Source organism: Pleurodeles waltl, chromosome 5 (genome assembly GCF_031143425.1).
Source record: "Pleurodeles waltl isolate 20211129_DDA chromosome 5, aPleWal1.hap1.20221129, whole genome shotgun sequence".
Classification (NCBI taxonomy): Eukaryota; Metazoa; Chordata; class Amphibia; order Caudata; family Salamandridae; genus Pleurodeles; species Pleurodeles waltl.
In genome coordinates this window covers 1,663,735,383-1,663,758,173 of record NC_090444.1, presented here as the reverse complement: position 1 = coordinate 1,663,758,173, position 22,791 = coordinate 1,663,735,383, and the positions used below count along the sequence as shown (strand labels likewise).

The window sequence follows — 22,791 nt, the reverse complement described above, 5'->3', positions numbered from 1 at the left end:
TTTTTTTTTTTAGCAATCAGCCATCATCTCTCACAGTGAATTCAGTGGCATAACACAAAGTGAAGACCCCTACCTGCAGAATCTGAAGACGGGCCCATGAGTTTTCCATGTCTCACAAACATTCATTGACCTTAAGTTGAATAGGGTCTCCTCATGGCCTGGGGCCCGCTGAAGGGATGGGGGTCCTGTACCACAGGAGCTGGAGCAGCCTGTGTTACACCCCTGAGTGAGTTTATGGCTTATGAGATGCAGAGAACAGAGCACTTGTTGAGCTTCTATTGTTAGACTCAAACAATTGCGTAGGAGAAATCTCTACTCATCACTCTCGGCCTCCTGGATTGCTTGTTGTAGACATTCAACTTCTGAGGATGCATCAGAAATGCCTTTTAGGGATGCTGGGAGTTTTTGGGAAAGTTTTAAGACCAACTGCACATAATCTTCGGTCTCAATCACCAACTAAAGCTATTCAGATGTAGCATGTTAGGAGTGGTGTGACAGATATTCTGTTGCGATCATTGATCCTGGAAATGTGTACCTTATGGCTAGAGGATCCTCTTTTCAATTCTAGCTGGCAGTTTAGAGGACAGTCCTTGCAGGAGGGGTAAATTAATTTTATGTTGAAAAAGACCTGGAACAAATGTCCATACAAACACAAATGGAAATGCAGACGGCACTGGTCAATCCAATGACCTTCTCAATGTGTGAGACAGGTTCCAGCAGGGCACACTCCTGGCTATGCAGGAATACAGCACTGAGGCATTCACAGACATCTCAAAGTTCTTTGAAAGATCAAAATACTTCAAAGTAGTGTCTGCAAAGATAGTCTCCTTTATGGCTTGTAAGGCTTACTAGGGTTCTTTGGACCACTATCATCTGGAATTGGACTTCATATGTTTTCTTAAAAAAACAGTGGGGGATGTGTGGTTTCTGATAATGCATCAACAATACTTCCAGCATCCCCAGGAAGTAGTGGACCACTGGGACGAGGAAACAGAGAGGTGGACCTCACACTGCCTGCTTTGAGAGAATCAGGAGCTACCCACTTCAAGAAGTAATATCTGAAAATATTTATACTGGACAAGAACTTGCACTCTCCTTTGATTAGGGCCAAATCACCCTCTTTTAGTCTTCTAAGGGTGGCTTGAAGTTTTCTGTTGTGTTCATAGATTGTCTTTGAATGCATGAGGATTTCATCACAGTCATTTATTGCCCTGTGAGTTCAGGCAGAACGTCATGAATACAATCTTCAAACATCTTTACAGTGCTTGAAACGCTAAGTTACGTCTTTGTAGTGTCACCGACCCAAGTGGGTGGAGAAGTCTACATGTATCAGGATGTTGGATTGAGGAGGAGCTGGTGATGCCCAATATTTAAAGTGACCATTGAATGCCTGTATTGGGAATTTGTATGTCAAGAAAAATGTGAACTTTGCTGGGTTGCTATTTGTTTGCTTGCCACCATAATGGTCAACACCCAAACTGCTGGCCTGTCCTGTTGACCTGTCCACCTTCTTGATGAAATCAGCTGCTCCCAGCCTTTGCAGTGCAGTGTCAAAGGTACTTGTCAGTGCATGTACAATGGGGTGGACACTGCAGTCAATGTAAAATCAAACTGTCCTCTTTTGTAAGAAACCAACCTATGGAAGATGGAGTCTGGGTCAGTCAGCAGAGTGTCTAACTTACAAACATGGACGATATAGAAAAAATGGACCGCAATATAGTAGTTTGCAGTTCTGCAGCTGACCATGTTCCCCAAGCTTGTAAAGCTGCACTGAATTTTGTAGAGCTGTGTTATCCTCGTATGTTAAGTCTGACTGTTAAGAGCTGACAATTAAGGCATTTGTGCAATTCATCAGCATGGTTAATAATCCCATTCACAGGCTACCTCCAATGTAGACCTCACACTTGGACTCTGTGATGTGCCTTGTTTTGCAGGGATCCATGGCAAACACCACATGCATAGCTCTGTCATCGTCATCCCCAGTTTTTCATCTTTGGGCAAAACGGTGGCTCTATTCAAGGGTGCAAAGTGACTTGTACAGTGCTGGTGGCCCTTTGCAAGATGGTCAGGTTATGGTTGACAAATAAAACGTAGCAAAGTGGTTTTGTCTTCTGCAAGACGAGCAATTCTTCTCTTGTTCAGGGAATCCACTTGGATGTGGGAATGGAACTCCCCAGTGGCCGCATTGTGAGTTCTTCGGGGCTTTGGGGTTTACATTCCTTTGGTTGCAGCCAGGTATATTTGTTTGATTGAATCAGTCTTAATGGAAGTGGATAACACTGCTTCCACATAGGATGCTCACTAATTGGAGAATTGTATTGGTGCTGAAGTAATCTGATAGAGATTTTCGCGGTTCGCACAGGCACATATCTCTCAGTTTCTTCTTGCACTGTGGAGATACTGGCAAGTTGTTTCAGCTGGGCATAAAAGTGGGCAAAATTAGCATTCAATGCTGTGATGGCCATGCTGTGGTTATGTAGAGGTTCCTCTTCAATGAGTGTTCTGGATAGTTTGAAAATGCCTTCATCAGCCACACACAGATATAAATCTTTTAACCAGCTGTGCGTGTTGCCATATAGTATGTCTCTAAATGCTCCCCATATCTCGGGATTCTGATGAAAGTGAGCCTACCAGCTCAGAAAGCTGTAAAATGTGAAATAGAGGTAATTGTGGGCATATTGGAACAGAAGGAAGGCCACCACCCAGTCGTTCAGTCAGAAAGAAAGAGTTCTCAAGGGTGTAAATCTCACTGTTAAAAATATATATCTTCCAGGAGCAGGAGTCAGGGAAAAGATTCACAAGAGCGTATGTGATGCCAACAAAAGGTAATGCATGGCAGTTGGCGCCAGAAGCAGACAGTGAAGCAGAATAAATAACAAGCTGGGCGACAGAACACAGCATAAGATAATGGCTTGCAGTGTCAGGCAGGTGGGGCACAGTAGCCTGAGGGAAAGGCCAGGCAGCGATGAGCACGTAGGCACGCTGGAAACACTCCATGCTCTGTGAAGAGGGCCAGTGGAGGAGGTTCATTTAAGACTGTGCATGCCTGCAGCAGCCACTTAGACAAATTCAAGGCGAGCCTCAGGCATGAGGCTGCAGCCTGGTGTCTGCAGAATGCAGGTTGGAGCCGTAGGACCAAGACAAACAGAAACAGAAGGTGGCGTCTGCAGAGCAGGAGTTGTGTGGGAGAGCCAGCTTCACCAGTTGAGGATAAACACTGCAGTGAATGGGGGCAGCAGACCTGAGAGGAGTGGGGGTGTCTTTACTCACATGGGTGTATGAAGTGTGGGGTATGCAGGGGATTTATTTCCCCCCAGATTTTGGAGTGGGGGGGACGCAGGAGACAAGGGTGGGGGCCAAGGGGGAAAAAATAATTTTCCAGTTAATCTCCACCATGGGCAGTGCCACTAGCATGTGAAAGCTCTACTGAGAAAGGCCCTGCTGTTCACCTGCTGACCTGTCACCACCTATGGAGCACTTTCAAAGCCCCCTCTTACAGTAGCCTGCATTCTGCACCTGTGAGGACAAAGGGAGAAGGGGAGAAGCCTCCATTTGCTGTCTCCAACCAAATCTATTCAGGAGAACCGGAACCTTTATGAGCAACAATCTGGCTGGCTGGTCCAGGCTAAGGATCATCTAGCGCACCAGCCCCTTCTCAGCACAACCCAACCTGCAGCTTGGAGTCGAGTCTGCAGGGCATGGAGGCAGCTGTAGCCCAGGTGGTGCTTGTGCGCAGGAGAAGATAGGGGTGCATGAGTCCAGAACAACAGGTGAGGTGATGGGGGACGCTTTATGAATAACAAATTTTAAACAAATAATAAAATTAAAAACATGCATAAAGAAGGGGCAAGGGGTGTCAAGACGATTTTAATAGGGAATCAGTGCAATAACCAAAGCACCCATCTCTGACAAGACAGGACAGTGAGTTAAGCGCTCCCTGGTAACATCCACTGTCGACCTAAAGGACATCATTAACTACCATCCCACCCAAAATCCCACCTTTTTATTTACATCTTTTATCCCCTTTTACCTCTCCCCTCCCCAAAGCTTTCCGAACCCCTTACCTTCTTTTACCTCTGGCTACCACTGAACCCAAAAAAACCTTACCCCCTGTACCTCTACTTGTCCTTGAACCCTAAGACCCTAAGACCCCTTACCTCCGTTTACTTCTACCCACTGCTGAAGTATAATACCCCATTACCTCCCTTTAGCTTTACCCATTCTGAATCCAAAAAAATGACCTCCCTTTACCTCTAACTGACCCTGAGCTCTAAAAAACCCTTTCCTCCCCTTATATCTCCCTGCCCCCAACCCTAGAAACACCTCCTTACCTCCCTTTACCTCTGCCTACCTACCTTTAAACAATTAAAACCCTTTACGTCCTTTTACCTCTAATCACCCCTGAACCCTAAAACGTCCTTGGCACCTTTACCTCTTCCCTCCCCTTCTTTACCTCTGCCCACCCCAGAACCTTAAAAACCCTTTCCTTCTGCCTATCTCTAAATCCTATGTTCACCTGCCTTACTTTACCTCTACTCGCCTTTGAATCCTAACATCTCTTTCCTTCCTCACCCCTACCTGCCCTTGAGCTCTAAAACCCCCTCACCTCCATTTACTTCTACCCACCACTGAACCCTCAAAACTAGGCCTGGGCGGAGTTTGCAGATTTTTGCTCTGTGGAACTCTGCAAAATGCCGAAAAAACTACACTGCACTACGCGGAGTTCTGCAAGCGGTGGAGTTTAAGTAAGGCATGCTGTTTGCACTGATTTTCACCGCATGAGTTTCTCCTGTGCTGTACAATCAGTGAAAACGGCATCACCCGGAGCGCCAGAGGGTGCTAACTTCTTTTTGCCGCTCAAGTAGATTTTCTACTTGAGCGGCAACTTCCTCAAAAGCAGCGGCACCTTTCTCATCGCAAGCAGTCACGACCCACCTCGACCGCTCGCAATCAGAAATCTCACTTGCCAACGTAGTGATTTCTCTTGCTCGCGTTCCGTTTCACTTAGTAGAGTATTTTGGAACTCCGCACTCCAAATGGAGTGCGGAGCGGGGAAAACTCAGTGAACACCGCTGGTGGAGCAGAACTCTAACCCCACCCCTACTCAAAACGCCTTAAAATACCACATCCTGCCCCAGGACCATAAACCCCATTTCCTCCATTTAACTCTACCTGACCCAGAACCCAAAGAACCTCCTGCCTCCTTTTACTTCTACCCACCCCTGACCACTAAAAACCTTACTTCTATAGACCCTGAAGTCCTGAAATTCCTTATCTCCCTTTAACACTATCAACCTGTGTAAGAAATCTTCTCTAGTCATGAGCGGGCAACTCTTTTAAAATGGTTGGTATTCCTGCCTTTTTAAAATCATGTAGGTGATAAAGTAAAATAATATGCAATTTTCCTGTACGGAATTTCCTTTAAACAGCCTGAGGTTTATGCTGGTACCTGTGGCTTCCTGTAATATATTTTCTTCTATTCTCCTTAGGAGTTAGCCCGTCCGGAGCCCTCTGTAGAAAACAAAATGAAATCCCATGTAAGTGTTTATTTATTTCAGATTCAGGTTGTGTAGGAAGCTGGCCTGATGTGTGGTGCGTACCCAAGGTACTTACACCTTATACCAGGTATCCCATCTTAGTGAAGTGTAGGCAGTGTCTATAAGCCAGGCTCTCTAGAGGTAGCTGTGGATGAGCAGCCAAGGTTTATCTAGGAGACATGCAAAGACCATGCAAAACCACTGTAGTCACACAGCACTTACAGACATGAAAGAAAACCTGGCTCATTTGAACAAACTCATTATAGAAACCAATTGGCAAAAGTCAAAGAGTGCTGCTATCTTCTATGGAGGATCAAAAGATGAGTTAAAGGATGCATTGGCACAAGTTCCCAATCGACCTACTGAAATTTCAGAATTAATTGATCTCGTATTACAAATTGATCATCGGTTGACTGAATGGAGAGCAGAAAAGAGAAGAGATTATCGGCCCCTTCCACCAAGATTCGGTCGAGTGAGGAATGATCATATGAGGGTAGGAGATAGAGCAACAGGGGAAGAACCAATGCAAATTAGTTCAATACGAGGACCGCTACCTAAAGAAGAAAAGGAAAAGCGAAGAACAAATCAACTCTGTTTATATTGTGGGGCGTCTGCATATTTTGTTAGAGAATGTCCTAAGAAACCCAAGACTGGGCAGTCAGGAAAAGGCCAGCTTCATTAGTAAAGGGAGTTGCCCTGATGAAAGCAGAAACAATGACAACTCCTTCAGAACAGCAAGTGGCAAATATGTTACAGACGGCTGCACCATATTTGGTTCAACCTGTGACAGTTAAGGCTCATGAGAAGGAAATTCAAGGAATATCAGTTATGATTGATTGCGGAACTACAGTCAATTTTTGCGACATCAAATAAGTCGCAAAATGGGAATTCGATTTGTCAAGAAATCCACTTTACAAGTTGTGAGAGCGGTAGATGGCACCAATCTCTCTTCAGGTCCAATTACTCATGAGACAGAACTAATTCAGTTATAAGGTTTTGGTGGGCATAAAGAGCAAATCACTTTTAATTTAATAGATGATCCGCAATTTAAATTAATTTTGGGTCTGCCCTGGCTAACCGAGTGTAAAGAAATGGCTCCCTGTTGCAGTTACCCCCCACTTTTTGCCTGATACTGATGCTGACTTGACTGAGAAGTGTGCTGGGACCCTGCTAACCAGGCCCCAGCACCAGTGTTCTTTCACCTAAAATGTACCATTGTTTCCACAATTGGCACAACCCTGGCACCCAGGTAAGTCCCTTGTAACTGGTACCCCTGGTACCAAGGGCCCTGATGCCAGGGAAGGTCTCTAAGGGCTGCAGCATGTCTTATGCCACCCTAGGGACCCCTCACTCAGCACAGACACACTGCTTGCCAGCTTGTGTGTGCTAGTGGGGAGAAAATGACTAAGTCGACATGGCACTCCCCTCAGGGTGCCATGCCAACCTCACACTGCCTATGGCATAGGTAAGTCACCCCTCTAACAGGCCTTACAGCCCTAAGGCAGGGTGCACTATACCACAGGTGAGGGCATAGGTGCATGAGCACTATGCCCCTACAGTGTCTAAGCAAAACCTTAGACATTGGAAGTGCAGGGTAGCCATAAGAGTATATGGTCTGGGAGTCTGTCAAAAACGAACTCCACAGCTCCATAATGGCTACTTTGAATACTGGGAAGTTTGGTATCAAACTTCTCAGAATAATAAACCCACACTGATGCCAGTGTTGGATTTATTAAAAAATGCACACAGAGGGCATCTTAGAGATACCCCCTGTATTTTACCCAATTGTTCAGTGCAGGACTGACTGGTCTGTGCCAGCCTGCTGCTGAGAGACGAGTTTCTGACCCCATGTGGTGAGGGCCTTTGTGCTCTCTGAGGACAGAAACAAAAGCCTGCTCTGGGTGGAGGTGCTTCACACCTCCCCACTGCAGGTACTGTAACACCTAGCGGTGAGCCTCAAAGGCTCAGGCTTCGTGTTACAATGCCCCAGGGCACTCCAGCTAGTGGAGATGCCCGCCCCCTGGACACAGCCCCCACTTTTGGCGGCAAGTCCAGGAGAGATAATGAGAAAAACAAGGAGGAGTCACTGGCCAGTCAGGACAGCCCCTAAGGTGTCCTGAGTTGAGGTGACTCTGACTTTTAGAAATCCTCCATCTTGCAGATGGAGGATTCCCCCAATAGGAATAGGGATGTGCCCCCCTCCCCTCAGGGAGGAGGCACAAAGAGGGTGTAGCCACCCTCAAGGACAGTAGCCATTGGCTACTGCCCTCCCAGACCTAAACACACCCCTAAATTCAGTATTTAGGGGCTCCCCAGAACCTAGGAAACTAGATTCCTGCAACCTAAGAAGAAGAGGACTGCTGAGCTGAAAAACCCTGCAGATAAGACGGAGACACCAACTGCTTTGGCCCCAGCTCTACCGGCCTGTCTCCCCACTTCTAAAGACACTGCTCCAGCGACGCTTTCCCCAGGACCAGCGACCTCTGAATCCTCAGAGGACTGCCCTGCTCTAGAAGGACCAAGAAACTCCAGAGGACAGCGGCTCTGTTCACCCAAGACTGCAACTTTGTTTCAAAGAAGCAACTTCAAGACAACTGCGTTTCCCGCCGGAAGCGTGAGACTTGCTTCTCTGCACCCAACGCCCCCGGCTCGACTTGTGGAGAAACAACACTTCAGGGAGGACTCCCCGGTGACTACGAGACTGTGAGTAGCCAGAGTTGCCCCGCCTGAGCCCCCACAGCGACGCCTGCAGAGGGAATCCCGAGGCTCCCCCCTGACCGCGACTGCCTGCTTCCCAGATCCCGACGCCTGGTAAAGACTCTGCACCCGCAGCCCCCAGGACCTGAAAGATCGGAACTCCATTGCAGGAGTGACCCCCAGGAGGCCCTCTCCCTTGCCCAGGTGGTGGCTACCCCGAGGAGCCCCCCCCTGGCCTGCCTGCATCGCTGAAGAGACACCTTGGTCTCCTATTGATTTACATTGGAAACCCGACGTGTGTTTGCACACTGCACCCGGCCGCCCCCGTGCTGCTGAGGGTGTACTTCCTGTGCTAACTAGTGTCCCCCCTGGTGCCCTACAAAACCCCCCTGGTCTGCCCTCCGAAGACGCGGGATCTTACCTGCTGGCAGACTGGAACCGGGGCACCCCCTTCTCCATTGAAGCCTATGCGTTTTGGGCACCTCTTTGAACTCTGCACCTGACCGGCCCTGAGCTGCTGGTGTGGTAACTTTGGGGTTGCTCTGAACTCCCAACAGTGGGCTACCTTGGACCCAAACTTGAACCCCCATAGGTGGTTTACTTACCTGCAAGAACTAACAAACTCTTACTCCCCCTAGGAACTGTGAAAATTGCACTGTGTCTAGTTTTAAAATAGCTATATGTGAATTATTTGAAAAGTATATATGCTATTGTGATTATTCAAAGCTCCTAAAGTACCTACCTGCAATACCTTTCATTTAAAGTATTACATGTAAAATTTGAACCTGTGGTTCTTAAAATAAACTAAGAAAATATATTTTTCTATACAAAAACCTATTGGCCTGGAATTGTCTCTGAGTGTGTGTTCCTCATTTATTGCCTGTGTGTGTACAACAAATGCTTAACACTACTCCTTTGATAAGCCTACTGCTCGACCACACTACCACAAAATAGAGCATTAGTATTATCTCTTTTTGCCACTATGTTACCTCTAAGGGGAACCCTTGGACTCTGTGCATACTATTCCTTACTTTGAAATAGTGCATACAAAGCCTACTTCCTACACCGAGCATAATCCTCAAATCGATTGGAGTAAAAGAACAACAGAAATGAACTCATCCTATTGCAAAGAGAATTGTTTTCATAATCAAGAAGGAATGCTCACTAAGTCTTAAGCGGCTTGTTTATCATCGCATTCTTCAATGATTTTTGCTATTGAAACAACAGAAATTCCGAAAGAATATGAAGATCTGGTTACTGTCGTTGATAAGAAAGAGGCTGAAAAATTACCCCCACATCGACCATATGATTGCAAGATTGAATTGGAGCCTGGAGCAGTATTGCCATGTAGTCGAATATATGCATTAACGGAAGCGAAGAACCAACATTTAAGGGAATATTTAGACCAATACTTAGCTAATGGTTTCATTCGTCCCTCTCAATCTCCAGTCCCCTCCAGGTTGTTTTTCATCCCCAAGAAGGACGGGGACTCGGGGCTTGCATAGACTATAGAGCCCTCAATCAAATTATTATCAAGAATCAATATCCCTTGCCATTGGTAACAGTTCTTTTAGATCAAGTAAAAAAAATGCCAAAGTTTACTCCAAACTGGATTTGAGAGGTGCATATAATTTGATACGAGTGGCATCCGGAGATGAATGGAAAACAGTTTTCAGAACTCGCTATGGGTTATTTGAATATCAAGTGATGCCATATGGGCTATGTAACGCTCCTGCAGCCTTTCAGCATTTCGTAAATGATATATTACGAGAATTTCTTGACAGAATTGCCGTGGTATATATTGATGACATTTTGATTTTTTCTGACAATCTGTAGGAACATGTTTCACATGTTCGATCTATTATCATGAAATTACAGGAGCACAATCTTTATGTGAAAGTGGAAAAGTGTGCATTTCATGTGAAACAAGTAGAATTCCTCAGATTCAATTTGTCACCCGAAAGAGTCAGTATGGATCCAGCTAAGGTAAAGGCAGTTCGAGGCTGGCCACCTCCTCACAACGTTAAGGAAATGCAGAGCTTCTTGGGGTTTGCCAACTTTTATCGAAGATTCATATCCTATTTTTTTGCAAACAGTCACCCATCACTCGGTGGTTAAAAAAAGGAGTGAGGTTTGAGTGGACTAAAAAAGCAGATAATGCCTTTAAATTTTTGAAAGACTCCTTCACCACAGCCCCCATTTTACTACACCCCAATCCAGATGAACCTTATTATGTGGAAGCAGATGCTTCAGACGTCGCAGTCGGCGGAATTCTTTCCCAGTGTCACAAAAATACAGGGCAGTTGCATCCAGTTGCTTTTTTCTCTCAAAAACTAACTCCACCAGAGACTACGGGGGTTATTCTAACTTTGGAGGAGTGTTAATCCGTCCCAAAAGTGACGGTAAAGTGACGGATATACCACCAGCCGTATTACGAGTTCCATAGGATATAATGGACTCGTAATACGGCTGGTGGTAAATCCGTCACTTTTCCGTCACTTTTGGGACGGATTAACACCTCCTCCAAAGTTAGAATAACCCCCTTAGTATTCCATCGCAGATAATGAACTTTTGACAGTCAAGAAAACCTTTTGTGAATGGAGACATTATATTTTGGGAGCTAAACATAAGGTAACTATTTACACTGATCATCCAAACTTGCAGTTTTTTAAATCAGCCCGCACATTAACAGCAAGGCAACTACGTTGGTCCCTTAATTTTGTAGATTTCGACTTTGTCATCACCTTCCTACCTGGAAAAATTAATGGCAAGGCAGATCCATTGTCGAGAATCGATGGTGATACTTCTAAGGAACTTACAGCAAAAGGTCTGATTATCCCAACTGAGAAATTGATCTTAACCATTCATTAAACTGACTTGACCAGAGAGTTTCAATACATTTTTATCACCAGAAGAGATGATGAATTGGTCTGCAAAAGCCTCAGGAAGAGTGATCAAGAATGGGTTAGCATATTATAAAGATGCACTGTATATACCGACCTTAGGGCTTCAAGAAAAAGTCCTTCAAACTTGTCATGATAATCAACTGGCTGGACATAAGGGGGCTCAAAAGACTCAAGAGTTAGTGCAACTAAATTTTTTGGTTTCACAAAGAAAGAGGGGAGTACCCTATCACCCCAACCTGCTTAGGGTACTATCTAAACATAATCACAAGAAATAGCAGGCAGGGACAAATCTATTAATTAATTATATTAACCAAACAACTCACTTTTGGTTAAAAGGGTAAATTACTTTCCCAAGTTTATTTAATTTATTTACAGATAGCAGTGTGTACCTCATCATGATAACATATAATAAGGCATCAACAATTACACATCAATTTACTCACTATTACATATATTACACAACACAATTCCTTAAAACTAAACACAAACAGAATGGGTAATGCCCAACGGAATAACTCATAAAGCTCACTATAACTCAATTCACATTGTGATCCTGCCTTAGACAGATGACCAAGGGGTTAGCACCCAGCTGAAAACACCTAACAATTTTTTAAGGTATTATGTAGTGCTTCTCATTATTTAATCTCTCAATTTATTAATTATAAGCCCTTGATCCCGCTAGACTAGTGTCGACGCGTTTCGGCCTCAAAACTCGTGGCCTCCTCAGGACAGTCGAAGGGCACTGGCACCTCTTTTTCTACAAAACTGAGTCAAATCTTGTCAACCTTCAAGACACATTGCCTATTTGCCTATTAGTATAATTCTGAAACTTCTGATTTCACTGGACGGTAGTAGCACCAAGCAATCAAATGCTTATCACAATTTTCAACAATTCGCTCTTCTTTCCTCGTACTGCGACTCAGTCCATGTCAGTCCACTAAATTTTTTGGTGGTGCAAATGAAAACTCAGATAAGAGAATATGTGTCAACTTGTTAAAAGTGTCAAAAAGGAAAATCCAGCAGAACAGCTCCCCAAGGCCTTTTAAGGACAATACCCACAGCACCTCATCCTTGGCATACTGTTACTATGGACCTCATTGTAGATCTTCTTAGTAGCCATGGTTTTAATACTATCTTAGTTTTGGTGGACACCTTGACCAAGATGGCACATTTCATTCTTTTGAAAGGAATTCCCCGAGCCCCAAACTTGCCCAGTTGTTTACAGAGCATATTGTGCGAGTTCATGGAATTCCAAAAATTCTTGTTTCAGACAGGGGATCCCAATTTGTTTCCTGCTTTTGGAAGGCTTTTACTAAGCGCTTAGGAATTGAGTCACATTTCTCCACCAGTTATCATCCAGAAACAGATGGGCAAACAGAGAGGGTGAATCAAGCAGTAGAACAATACTTACAACTCTATTTATTCGATCAACAAAAAGAATGGCCAGAGTTGGTGTGGGCAGCTGAATTTGCTTATAATAATGCTGTGCATTCCACCACTGGTTTCTCCCTCTTTTATCTAAATCAAGGCAGACATCCTAATGTGATTTTAGGTAAATAAGATGACACAGTTCCTGCAGTGGAAGAAGTAATAAAGAGATTGCAGACCAGCTTAGTTAATACTAGTAAAACTATAACACAAGAAAAAGAATCATATAAAGCTCAGGCAGATAAGATAAGAAGGGAGAGTCCAATTTATACCAGAGGGGACAAAGTGTGGTTATCCACACAACAGTTACATCTCAAAGGAAATCAAAAATTTCAGCCACAATTCATCGGTCCTTTTAAAGTGGATAAAATGATTAACCCAGTCCTATCCAGATTAGCTCTGTCGATGAGTATGAAGTCAATCAAATTTTAGATTCCAAAATAAAAAAAGGCAAGTTGTACTTTCTAATTGACTGGAAAGATTATGCTCCCAAAGAACGATCTTGGGAACCCCATCATAAATGCTTTCCATAGAACATATCCAAACAAACCTATATTGGAGAACTGTTCCTTGAGGGGAAGTGCTGTCAAGAAGCCTCAAACATGTCATGCAACAACTGTTAAACGAAAGAGAAACGCAATAGGAGCATGGGTAACGCAGTATCCACATGTGTTGCAAAGAAAATGCAGAAACGAGGAATCCAAGATGGCCGACGTGTAGTCCAAGGGCTAAGTTGCAGTTCTAGTGTTACATTCAGTTTTGGTTGCTACGATACACCCGAGCCGCTAAAGAGCTTCGCACTTCAACTGAGACCTGACACGTATCCAGATGTGTGAGAAAAGCACTTGTTATGAGGTAAAAGTTTTTGAGGTAAGTTCTGCTTCACACGTTTTCAGAAGAACAATTCAAGTTTAACCTTCGATAACCATTAGAAACAAGTCGAACATTTGTTATGAGGTGAAGTTTTCTTTGAGGCGAGTTTCGTTCGCACGTTATAAAAAGGACAATTCAAGTTCAACTGTCGATAAATTTGACCTTTACGAATAAATCCTGTGAGGAAAGAATTATCGAGCAGATTAGAGAAACCTTGGTGGTTATATGCTCTAAAAGATATACTATGAATATTCCAATATATTCAACGTTCAATCTGACCAAATTATTTTCTGACTATCAAAACAACCAGAATTCAAAAACTGAATTAACTTATGGTAATTTGAGGAAGTTAGCGAAGCACACAGGATAAAAGACTAAAAAAGACAACATAAGTCAAGAAAACAAGGAATTCTGGTTTTCACATCAAAACACCTTTACAGTATTTGCTCCTATATATATAACTCCTTAAAACAATAAAAGAAGTTCAGATAACGAACTCAAATATACATAAAAGCGCCAGGAGTGAGAAGCAACAAGAATTATATAAACTGAGAACCATTACTAGAAACTCATTTCCTACAATTCAACATATAACATTAACAGAGCAAGGGTGAGGCACATGCCTCAGAGAACTCAGGGTAAGAAAGTAAAAAAAAAGAAATATAAAAGTTAATGAAATAAAATATAGTAAATGTTAAAGGAGGTATTAGGTTTAACGTGTGTCTTTAGTAATTGTATTTGTGATTGTTGCAGATGCTGTCATCTATTTAAGACCAGAAGTGAGTGGCAGACTGAGCATGTGAAGATTCTCCATCTCTGAGGCAGTCTCTCTAAATCCCATTCCCCTTTCCCCCTCCAGGGTGCTCAAGATGGAAATTCAAATCCGTTGCGCGCAGACTGGGTTGGGATTGAGGATTTACCTTCTGCTCTTGAGGGAATCGAATCTAGGTATTCTGACAGGTGTCCCCGTGCTCACGAAGTCCAGGAAAATGGAGCTGGATTACTTGGGGGAACCTCTGCTAGTGCAGGGGTGCCCTCACACACAGGTGCTTGCACCCTGCCCTCTGGGCTAGGAGGGCCTGCCATAGGGGGACTTACATTGACCTGGTCCAGTGACCTGGTAGTGAAAGAGTGCGTGCATCTTTTCAAGCAAGCTACAATGGCAGGCCTGCAGAACACTTTGCATGGGCTCCCTATGGGTGGCATAATATATGTTGCAGCCCACAGACATCCCCTGTTACCCCAATGCCCTGGGTACCTATGTACCATATACCAGGGACTTACATGGGGGTACCAGTATGCCAAATGTGGGGGTGAAAAATGGTATAAGTTACCCAGTTAGAAGGGAGAGAGCATAATCACTGGTGCCCTGGTTAGCCGGATCCCAGTGACACAGTCAAACACACTGACAACATGCAGAAAATTGGAGGCAACCATGCCAAGAAAGAGGGTACTTTCCTACACAACCCTTCCCCAACCCCCCAAATGATGAACAAGAAGGCTAACCTTGCCCAGATGAGTCTAAGTGGAAGTATCTGGAGAGTCCATCTGCATTGGAGTGGTTACTCCCGGGTCTATGTTCCACTGTATAGTCCATTCCCCGTAGGGATATGGACCACCTCAACAATTTGGGGTTTTCTCCTTTCATCCGTTTGAGCCATAGAAGGGGCCTGTGGTCTGTCTGAACAATTAATGTAGTGCCAAACAGGTATGGCCTCAGCGTCTTCAAGGCCCAGACCACAGCAAAGATCTCCCTTTCTAGAGCTGACCACACCTCTCTCTAGTGGTTAACCTTCTGCTTATGAAAGCAACTGGTTGGTCCTGGCCCTCAGTGTTAAGTTGTGAAAGAACCGCCCCAACCACTACCTCTGAAGCATCAGTATAAACTATGAACTTCTTGGAGTAGTCACGGCTTTTTAACACAGGTGCAAAGCACATGGCCTGTTTGAGGTCCTCAAAAGCTTTTTGACAGCTAGCAGTCCATAACACTTTTTTAGGCATTCTTTTAGAGGTGAGGTCATTAAGAGAGACTACAATGGGGCCATAATTTTTAATGAACCTCCTGCAGTACCCACTGAGACCAAAGAAGGCTCTCGACTGGGTTTGTGTAGTAAGAGGAGTCCAATCTAAAATAGTTTAGAACTTCCCTTGTAGTGGTTGAATCTGGCCTCCACCTACCAGGTGGCCAGATTCACAACTTTCCCCTGCCCTATTTGGCACTTGAAGGCCTTGATAGTGAGGCCTGCTTTTTGCAGAGCCTCCTAAACATTCCAGAGGTGGACCGGGTGATCATCTCAGGTGGAGCAAAAGACAGCTATATTGTCTAGATAAACTGCACTGTAGGCTTCCAATTCTTGGAGGACTGTATTCAGCAGCCTCTGAAAAGTGGCAGGTGCAGTTTTCAAACCAAAGGGCATCACTGTGAAGTGATAATGCCCTCCAATGGTTGAAAATGCTGTCTTTGCTTTAGCATCATCTGATACCTTGATCTGCCAATAGCCTGCAGTCAGCTCAAATGTGCTAAAATACTTGGCAGGTGCCAGTGTATCTATGAGATCATCAGCCCTACGGATAGGGCGAGCATTAGTTTTTGTGACAGTGTTGAGCCCCCTGTAATCAACACAGAACCTCATCTACCTTTTCCCATTTTCAGGAGTAAGGTTTTGGAGCCAGCATCAGTGGGCTAGCGCAGGGGCTGTCAGATTGCTCAATGACTCCTAGGTCTAGCATCTTTTGCACCTCTGCTTTGATGCAGTCTCTAACATGGTCAGGTTGCCTGTAAATTGTACTGTTGATAGGAAAATTGTCCCCTGTATCAATAATGTGTTCACACCATGTTGTCTGACCAGGTGTCAGAGAAAACAGTTCTGAGAACTGCCCTAGGAGGTTCCTGCAGTCTTCTTTCTGGGACTCAGAAAGACAGTCTGCTAGGATAACCCCATCCATTGAGCCACAGGCTCCAGGATCCACACTTTCTTCCATGGCTGGTAAACAGTTAGGACAGCCTTCTGGTCATGCCACTGCTTCTGCTTCTTAGTGGCCTTTTTAATATTCTCTGCCATCCTGGATCTGAGGTCAAGTACATAATCCACAATGCCTTGTTGAGGGGACTTGAGAGGTTGCTCTCAGCCCTCCCTTACACGTGCAAGTGGACCCCTAACAGGGTGTCCAAACAGAAGTTCAAAGGGGCTGTAGCCCACTCCCTTCTGAGGAACCTCCATGTAGGCACAAACCAGTCATGGCAGTAGGACATCCTATCGCCTTCTGAGTTTTTCAGGGAGTCCCATGATCATGCCCTTGAGAGTTTTATTAAACCTCTCAACCAAACCATTGGTTTGGGGGTGGTAGGGGGTGGTGGAATTATAAGTTACACCACATTCCTTCCACATGGCCTCACGTTATGCAGACATAAAGAGGTGTGTCTGATACCACCTCTTTTGGGAAGCCCACTCTAGAGAAGATTCCCAGGAGGGCTTTTGCCACTGCAGACGCTGTAGTGGTCCTTAGAGGTATAGCCTCTGGATATCTGGTGGCATGGTCCTCCACCACCACCAGTATAAATCTGTTTCCAGAGGCAGTGGGAAGTTCTAGGGGACCAACAATATCCACCCCAACCCTCTCAAATGGAACCCCAACCACTGGTATTGGAATTAAGGGGGCCTTTGGGGTTCCACCTGTCTTGCCACTGGCTTGGCAGGTGACACAGGAGTGACAAAACTCCTTTGTATCTTCAGACATATGGGATCAGTAAAAGTGTGGGACAAGCCTGTCCCAATTCTTGGTTTGCCCCAGGTAACCTGCCAGGGGTATATCACGGGCAAGGGTCAACAGAAATTCTGTATACTGCAGAGGTACTACCATCCTCCTGGGTTGAGTCCTCCTGGGCCTTGTTGGTCCCCGGCAGCACCACTTTCCCACTAATCGTGAGTTTGCCTTTGCCAAGGCTTGTTGGTAGAATTCCTGCACCGCCACCCATCTGCAATCTTCACTCCAGCGCCAGACATTTTCTGCATCCATCAGGAACTCTTGTCTGGCTCCAGGGCTGCAGTGCTGATCTGTTCTTCCTCACCATCGACCAACTCCTGCAAGTACAGCTAGGTGGGTAGTAGCTCCTACTCCTCCTGACTCCACTGTGACTTTTGGACTTGGTCCCCTCTCTCCACAGGTCTTCTTCTCCAGGAATCTACCACTGGTTTCTTGCAGTCTTGACTGGATGTCTTCTTTTCTTTTTTCTTCCTTTTGGGTGGTTTGGGGAAATTCCAGTGACTTACTCCTGCTTTCCTGGTTGCTGGGGGGTACTGTGTTACTTACTTCTGTGTTTTTCTAGTACTCCCAGCTCCCCTCTACACATTCTACTTACCAAGGTGGGGGTCCTGCATTCGCTTTCCATTTTTTTCAGTATATGGTTTGAGCACCCCCTAGGGTCACTATTGGTTATTGATATTTACACAGTTTTCTAACCTTTTCTATGCCTATTACTGTTTACTAGTGTATATAATTAGTGTATTACTTACCTCTTATTGGAGGGCTGCCCTTCTAGTACTTGTGTTCCAAAAATAAAGTACCTTTTGTTTTGTACAACTGTGTGTTTTCTTTCATGTGCGTAAGTGCTGTGTGATTACAGGGGTTTTGCATGAGCTTTGCATGTCTTCTAGATACGCCTTGGCTGCTTATCCACAGCTATCTCTAGAGAGCCTGGCTTCTAGGCACTGCCTACACTTCACTAAGAGGGGATACCTGGACCTTGGGTACCCACCACACACCAGGCCATCTTCCTACATTGGTGGTGCAGTGGTGGGATAAGCACTTGCAATTGTCACTTTGTACTTTCCACAGGAAAGACCACCTACTAGCTAGGGATCTACACTTATACCTAGCTTCAGGAAACATTCTCTTGGGTTTGGGTAAGAGAAGGGTCTAGGCATATCCCTTACTTCAAACTTCTTTTGGGGACTTAGGGGGTCATTACGACCCTGGCGGCCGGCGGTATGTTGGCGTTAACACCGCCAACAGGCTGGCGATGTTCCGCCAGCAATTATGACCGTGGCGGAATTGCCACGGCCATACCGCCGGCCCCTCCATTTTCCCGCCAGGATTCCGCTTGGCGGTCATAATCCCCAGGGCAGCGGTGCAAGCACCGCTGCCCTGGGGATTATGAGTCCCCGACCGCCGGCCTGTCCATGGCGGTGCACACCGCCATGGAAAGGTCAGCGGTAAGGGGACTTGGGGTGCCCCTGGGGGCCCCTGCACTGCCCATGCACTTGGCATGGGCAGTGCAGGGGCCCCCATGCATAGCCCCGTCGCGCATTTCACTGCCCGAATTTCGGGCAGTGAAATGCGCGACGGGTGCTACTGCACCAGCTGCACATCAGCTTTGCCGCCGGCTCTATTACGAGCCGGCTGCAATGTTGATGTGACATTTCTGATGGGCCAGCGGACGGTAACACTTTTACCGTCCGCTGGCCCAGCGGAAATGTCATAATAGGGAGACAGAAATACCGCCGGCAATGGCGGTATTCTGTCTCCCGCGGCCTCGGCGGTCTTTTGAAAAGACCGCCGAGGTCGTAATGACCCCCTTAGTGACAGTAGTAAGGGATCCCTCACCACTCTAGCTAACTAACATGTCTTCAGAACGGAGCACGTCTCAGACTATGGACTCACCTTATGTGGGCCTCACCTTCCAAGAGTTGAGGGAGATGTGCTCAGAAAGGACCCTGAAGACAGGGAAGAACCCTAACAAGAGTCTGCTCCTCGGCCTGCTCCTCCAGGATGATCAGGACCATGCTGGTATCCAGGAGGAGGATGCAGACTCTAGCCCCCCCAGTGTCAGAGAGGCAGGATATAGGCACTGAGGAGGGTCAGCAGGGTCTCTCAGAGGATCACAGAGTCCCTAGTAAACCCTCTTGCCTTGCTGGGAGCACCTCAGGAAGTGGGAAGGGAGGCCATAATAGTAGCCCCCTTTGTGCCCAGAGGGTTAGTGGAAAGGGTTACTTAGAACAGGGACAGATCCTTCTCTGCCCAATCTCATGTTACCTCAGTATCTGAGGGGACACACTGCACAACTCCAGGGGAAGATTCTCTAGATAGGGAACTCAGGAAACTAAGACTGGAGGAGGCCAGGCTGAGGCAGCAGCAGCAACAGCTAGCCCTAGACAGGGAGGCCTTGGCAGTGGAGAGAGAGAGGCAGTGGTTGGGGTTAGCACCCCATGGTGGCAGCAGCAACTTTGGTTTCAGGGAGCCTAGGGTCAGAGAGGACTCTTTTGATTTACTAAGATTCCAGGAATCTTAGTAATGTTGTTCCCCCCTACAAGGTGGGGGATGACGTCCACAAGTGGTTCTCTGCTCTGGAGAGGGCCTGTAAAGTTCATAGGGTCCCCCAGAGACAGTAGGCTGCTATCCCATCAGAAACACAGACGACCCACAGTAATGGAGGCAGCACCCACAGGAATCCCACAGGATGGAGACGCAGAAGTTGCCAAAGGAGCCCACACAGCACTACAGAAAGGGATCCCACACTGCCGGAGAACCACATAGAGGGATGTGCATAACAGGAAAGAGTGCTGGGGACTGGAGCTACATGTCTCTTGAAGATCCCTTGGAGGAGATGCAAACAAGCTTTGGCAGCTGCAAGAGACACAGTGCATGGAGGTACTGTCCTGTGTGGGAAGGCAAGGGCTTACCTCCACCAAAGTTGGACAGCTGGACCAATAGGACTTCTCTAGACCATGACCTGTGATGCAGGATCCATGCAGCTCAGGATGAGGGGAAATCCAAGCAGCTGGTCGTCGTTGTAGCAGGTGCCTGAGGATGCAGTGGAGTCACTCCTTCCCTCCAAGGGAGATTCTTTCTTTCTTCTAGTGCAGACTGAAAACATGCCACCCTCAATGGATGCACAACTGGTGGAAATGTTGCAGTTGCTGGCAGAAGCCCTGGAAACAATGTTGCAGAAGAGTTCTTCTTCTTGTAGGCAGCTTGTCGGGTCCTGGAGGTTCCAGTCGCAGTTCTGGAGGCCAGAAGTTGAAGGAGAGGTTGCAGAGGAGTCCTTCTGGAATCTTGCAAGTCGAATCTGAGGACCCACCCAAGAGAGAGACCCTAAATAGCCCTGTAAGGGGGATTGGTCACCTAGCCAGGTAAGCACCTATCAGGAGGGGGTTCTGACGTCACCTGCATGGCCTGGCCACTCAGATGCTCCCAGAGTTCCCTGCCAACCTTGGAAGCAGGATGGCAGAACCCAGGGACCCCCTGGAGGAGGTCTGAGCACCACCTCTGGGGTGGTGATGGAGAGGGGAATGGTCACTCTCCTTTCTATTGTCCAGTTTCGCACTAGAGCAGGGACTAGGGGTCCCTGAACCATTGTGAACTGGTCTATGCATTAAGGGAACCAAATGTGCCCTTCAAAGCGTACCAGTGTCTTGGGAAGTCTCCCCCTCCTATGTCAGTTACACCTATTTCCAAAGGGAGAGGGTGTTACCTCCTCTCCCAAAGGAAATCCTTTGTTCTGCTTTCCTAGGCTTGATCAGATCAAGCAGCAGGAGAACAGAAACCTGTCTGAGGGGTGGCAGCAGCTTGGGCTGCCCGGAAAGCCCTGTAAGACTGGTGGTGGCAATGCTGGGGGTCCTCTAAAGAGCCCCCATGGTGAATGGAATCATACTTCCAATACTTAAAATAGTATTGGGGTATGATTCCAACATGGTTGATACCAAACATGCCTAGGTTCGGAGTTGCTATTATATAGCTGTACAGAGATAGTGACCTATGTCCAGTACATGCATACAATGGTGTCACCGCACTCACGAAGTCCAGGAAAATGGAGCTGGAGTTCGTGGGGGCACCTCTGCTCGTGCACGGGTGCCCTCACACACAGGTAACTGCACCCTGCCCTGTCGGCTAGGAGGGCCTGCCATAGGGGTGACTTACAGTGACCTGGTGCAGTGACCTGGTAGTGAAAGGGTGCATACACTTTTTCACATAGGCTGCAATGGCAGGCCTGCAGAACACGTTGCATGGGCTCCCTATGGGTGGCATAATAAATGTTTGCAGCCCATAGGGATCCCCTGGTACCCCAATGCCCATGGTACCCATGCACCATATACCAAGGACTTACATGGGCGTACCAGTATGCCAAATGTGGGGGTGAAAAAAGGCACAAGCTGCCAAGTTAGAAAGGAGAGAGCATATTCACTGGGGTCCTGGTTAGCAGGATCCCAGTGACACAGTCAAACAAACTGACAACAGGCAGAAAATGGGGGTAACCGTGCCAAGAAAGAGAGTACTTTCCTACAGATTCTTAATCCTGTTGTTCATTTTCTACCTGTCTCTGTGATTAGCCTTTTCTTCCTTCTTCTCAATAACAGAATTTTCTTCTGTTATTGTTTATATCTCTTTGACCTTAAGATTCATTACTATGAAGTCTACTAAATATTACTTTCTCTCTCGCTCTGATTATATCCTTCCAGCAATTCTTTATGGTTTTAGTGGTTTGTAAAATAAAATGTCATGAGTTCCGTCACCGTTTATGCTCTGTCACGTCTCTTGCCAGTGTTATGGCATCCTTTTGTGGTTTCCTTCACTCTATTGTCACCCCTGCTTGCATTAATTAAAAAAAAACACTGTTTCTAATTGTGAAACAGAATACAAAATACAATATTGATTTTAAATCAGTGTCGGTTAGATTAGTTTCATTTTAGTGGGGGTATAGGGAAGTCTCTAATTTCAGTCCCTTATTTAGTATTCCTTGTTATCCCCTTCTCCTTTCTCCACCCAGTGAACTTCCTACGGACCTGGGTCATCCACGCTCCTCCTGGAGCGTGGTGGGTCTGTGGATTGCTATGGCGGGGGTCTGGAAGCCATGTTTCTCGTTTGCTGTCTCTGCTATCTGGTCCAATATGCCATGCTCCAGAGGGGGTTGATCATCTCTTTCCGCTCAGCAACTCGTTAAGTGTTGGCATTCTCACTCTCTTTTCAAGTTCTTCGGGCATTCCTCCTTCCACATCTGACTCTAGCTCCTCCCTTTTAACTGCTTCCTTCTTCGCTTTCTGTGTTGTTTTCCTTCTGCAAAGATAATAGTCCTTACTTTGTTTCTTGTATTTCCCTTGATTCCAGTCTTTCGTCACTTTTAACCACCTTTTCTTTATTTTGTTTAACTGGGTCAGAATTGGAAGCAGACCAGCACAGGAGCTCCAATAAATCTTTGATTTCGTCCCCTTTCTAGGCCTCCTGACAGCCTGTGAAACCTAGAAATTCCTAACAAACCCCTAAAAGCCCTGAATTCTAAACCCTCCTTGCCTCTCTTTACCTCTACCTTCCCATGAGCCCCTTTTTATCACCACCAAGCCCAGGTTACTGAAGAG

General features: G+C 46.1%; 1 long non-coding RNA gene across 1 annotated transcript in view; it reads left to right on the top strand.

Annotated features, from left to right (window-relative positions):
- The window catches only part of LOC138296653 (uncharacterized), a 43,060-nt gene that overhangs the window by 2,315 nt on the left and 17,954 nt on the right, over positions 1-22,791 (top strand). The window lies entirely within an intron of this gene.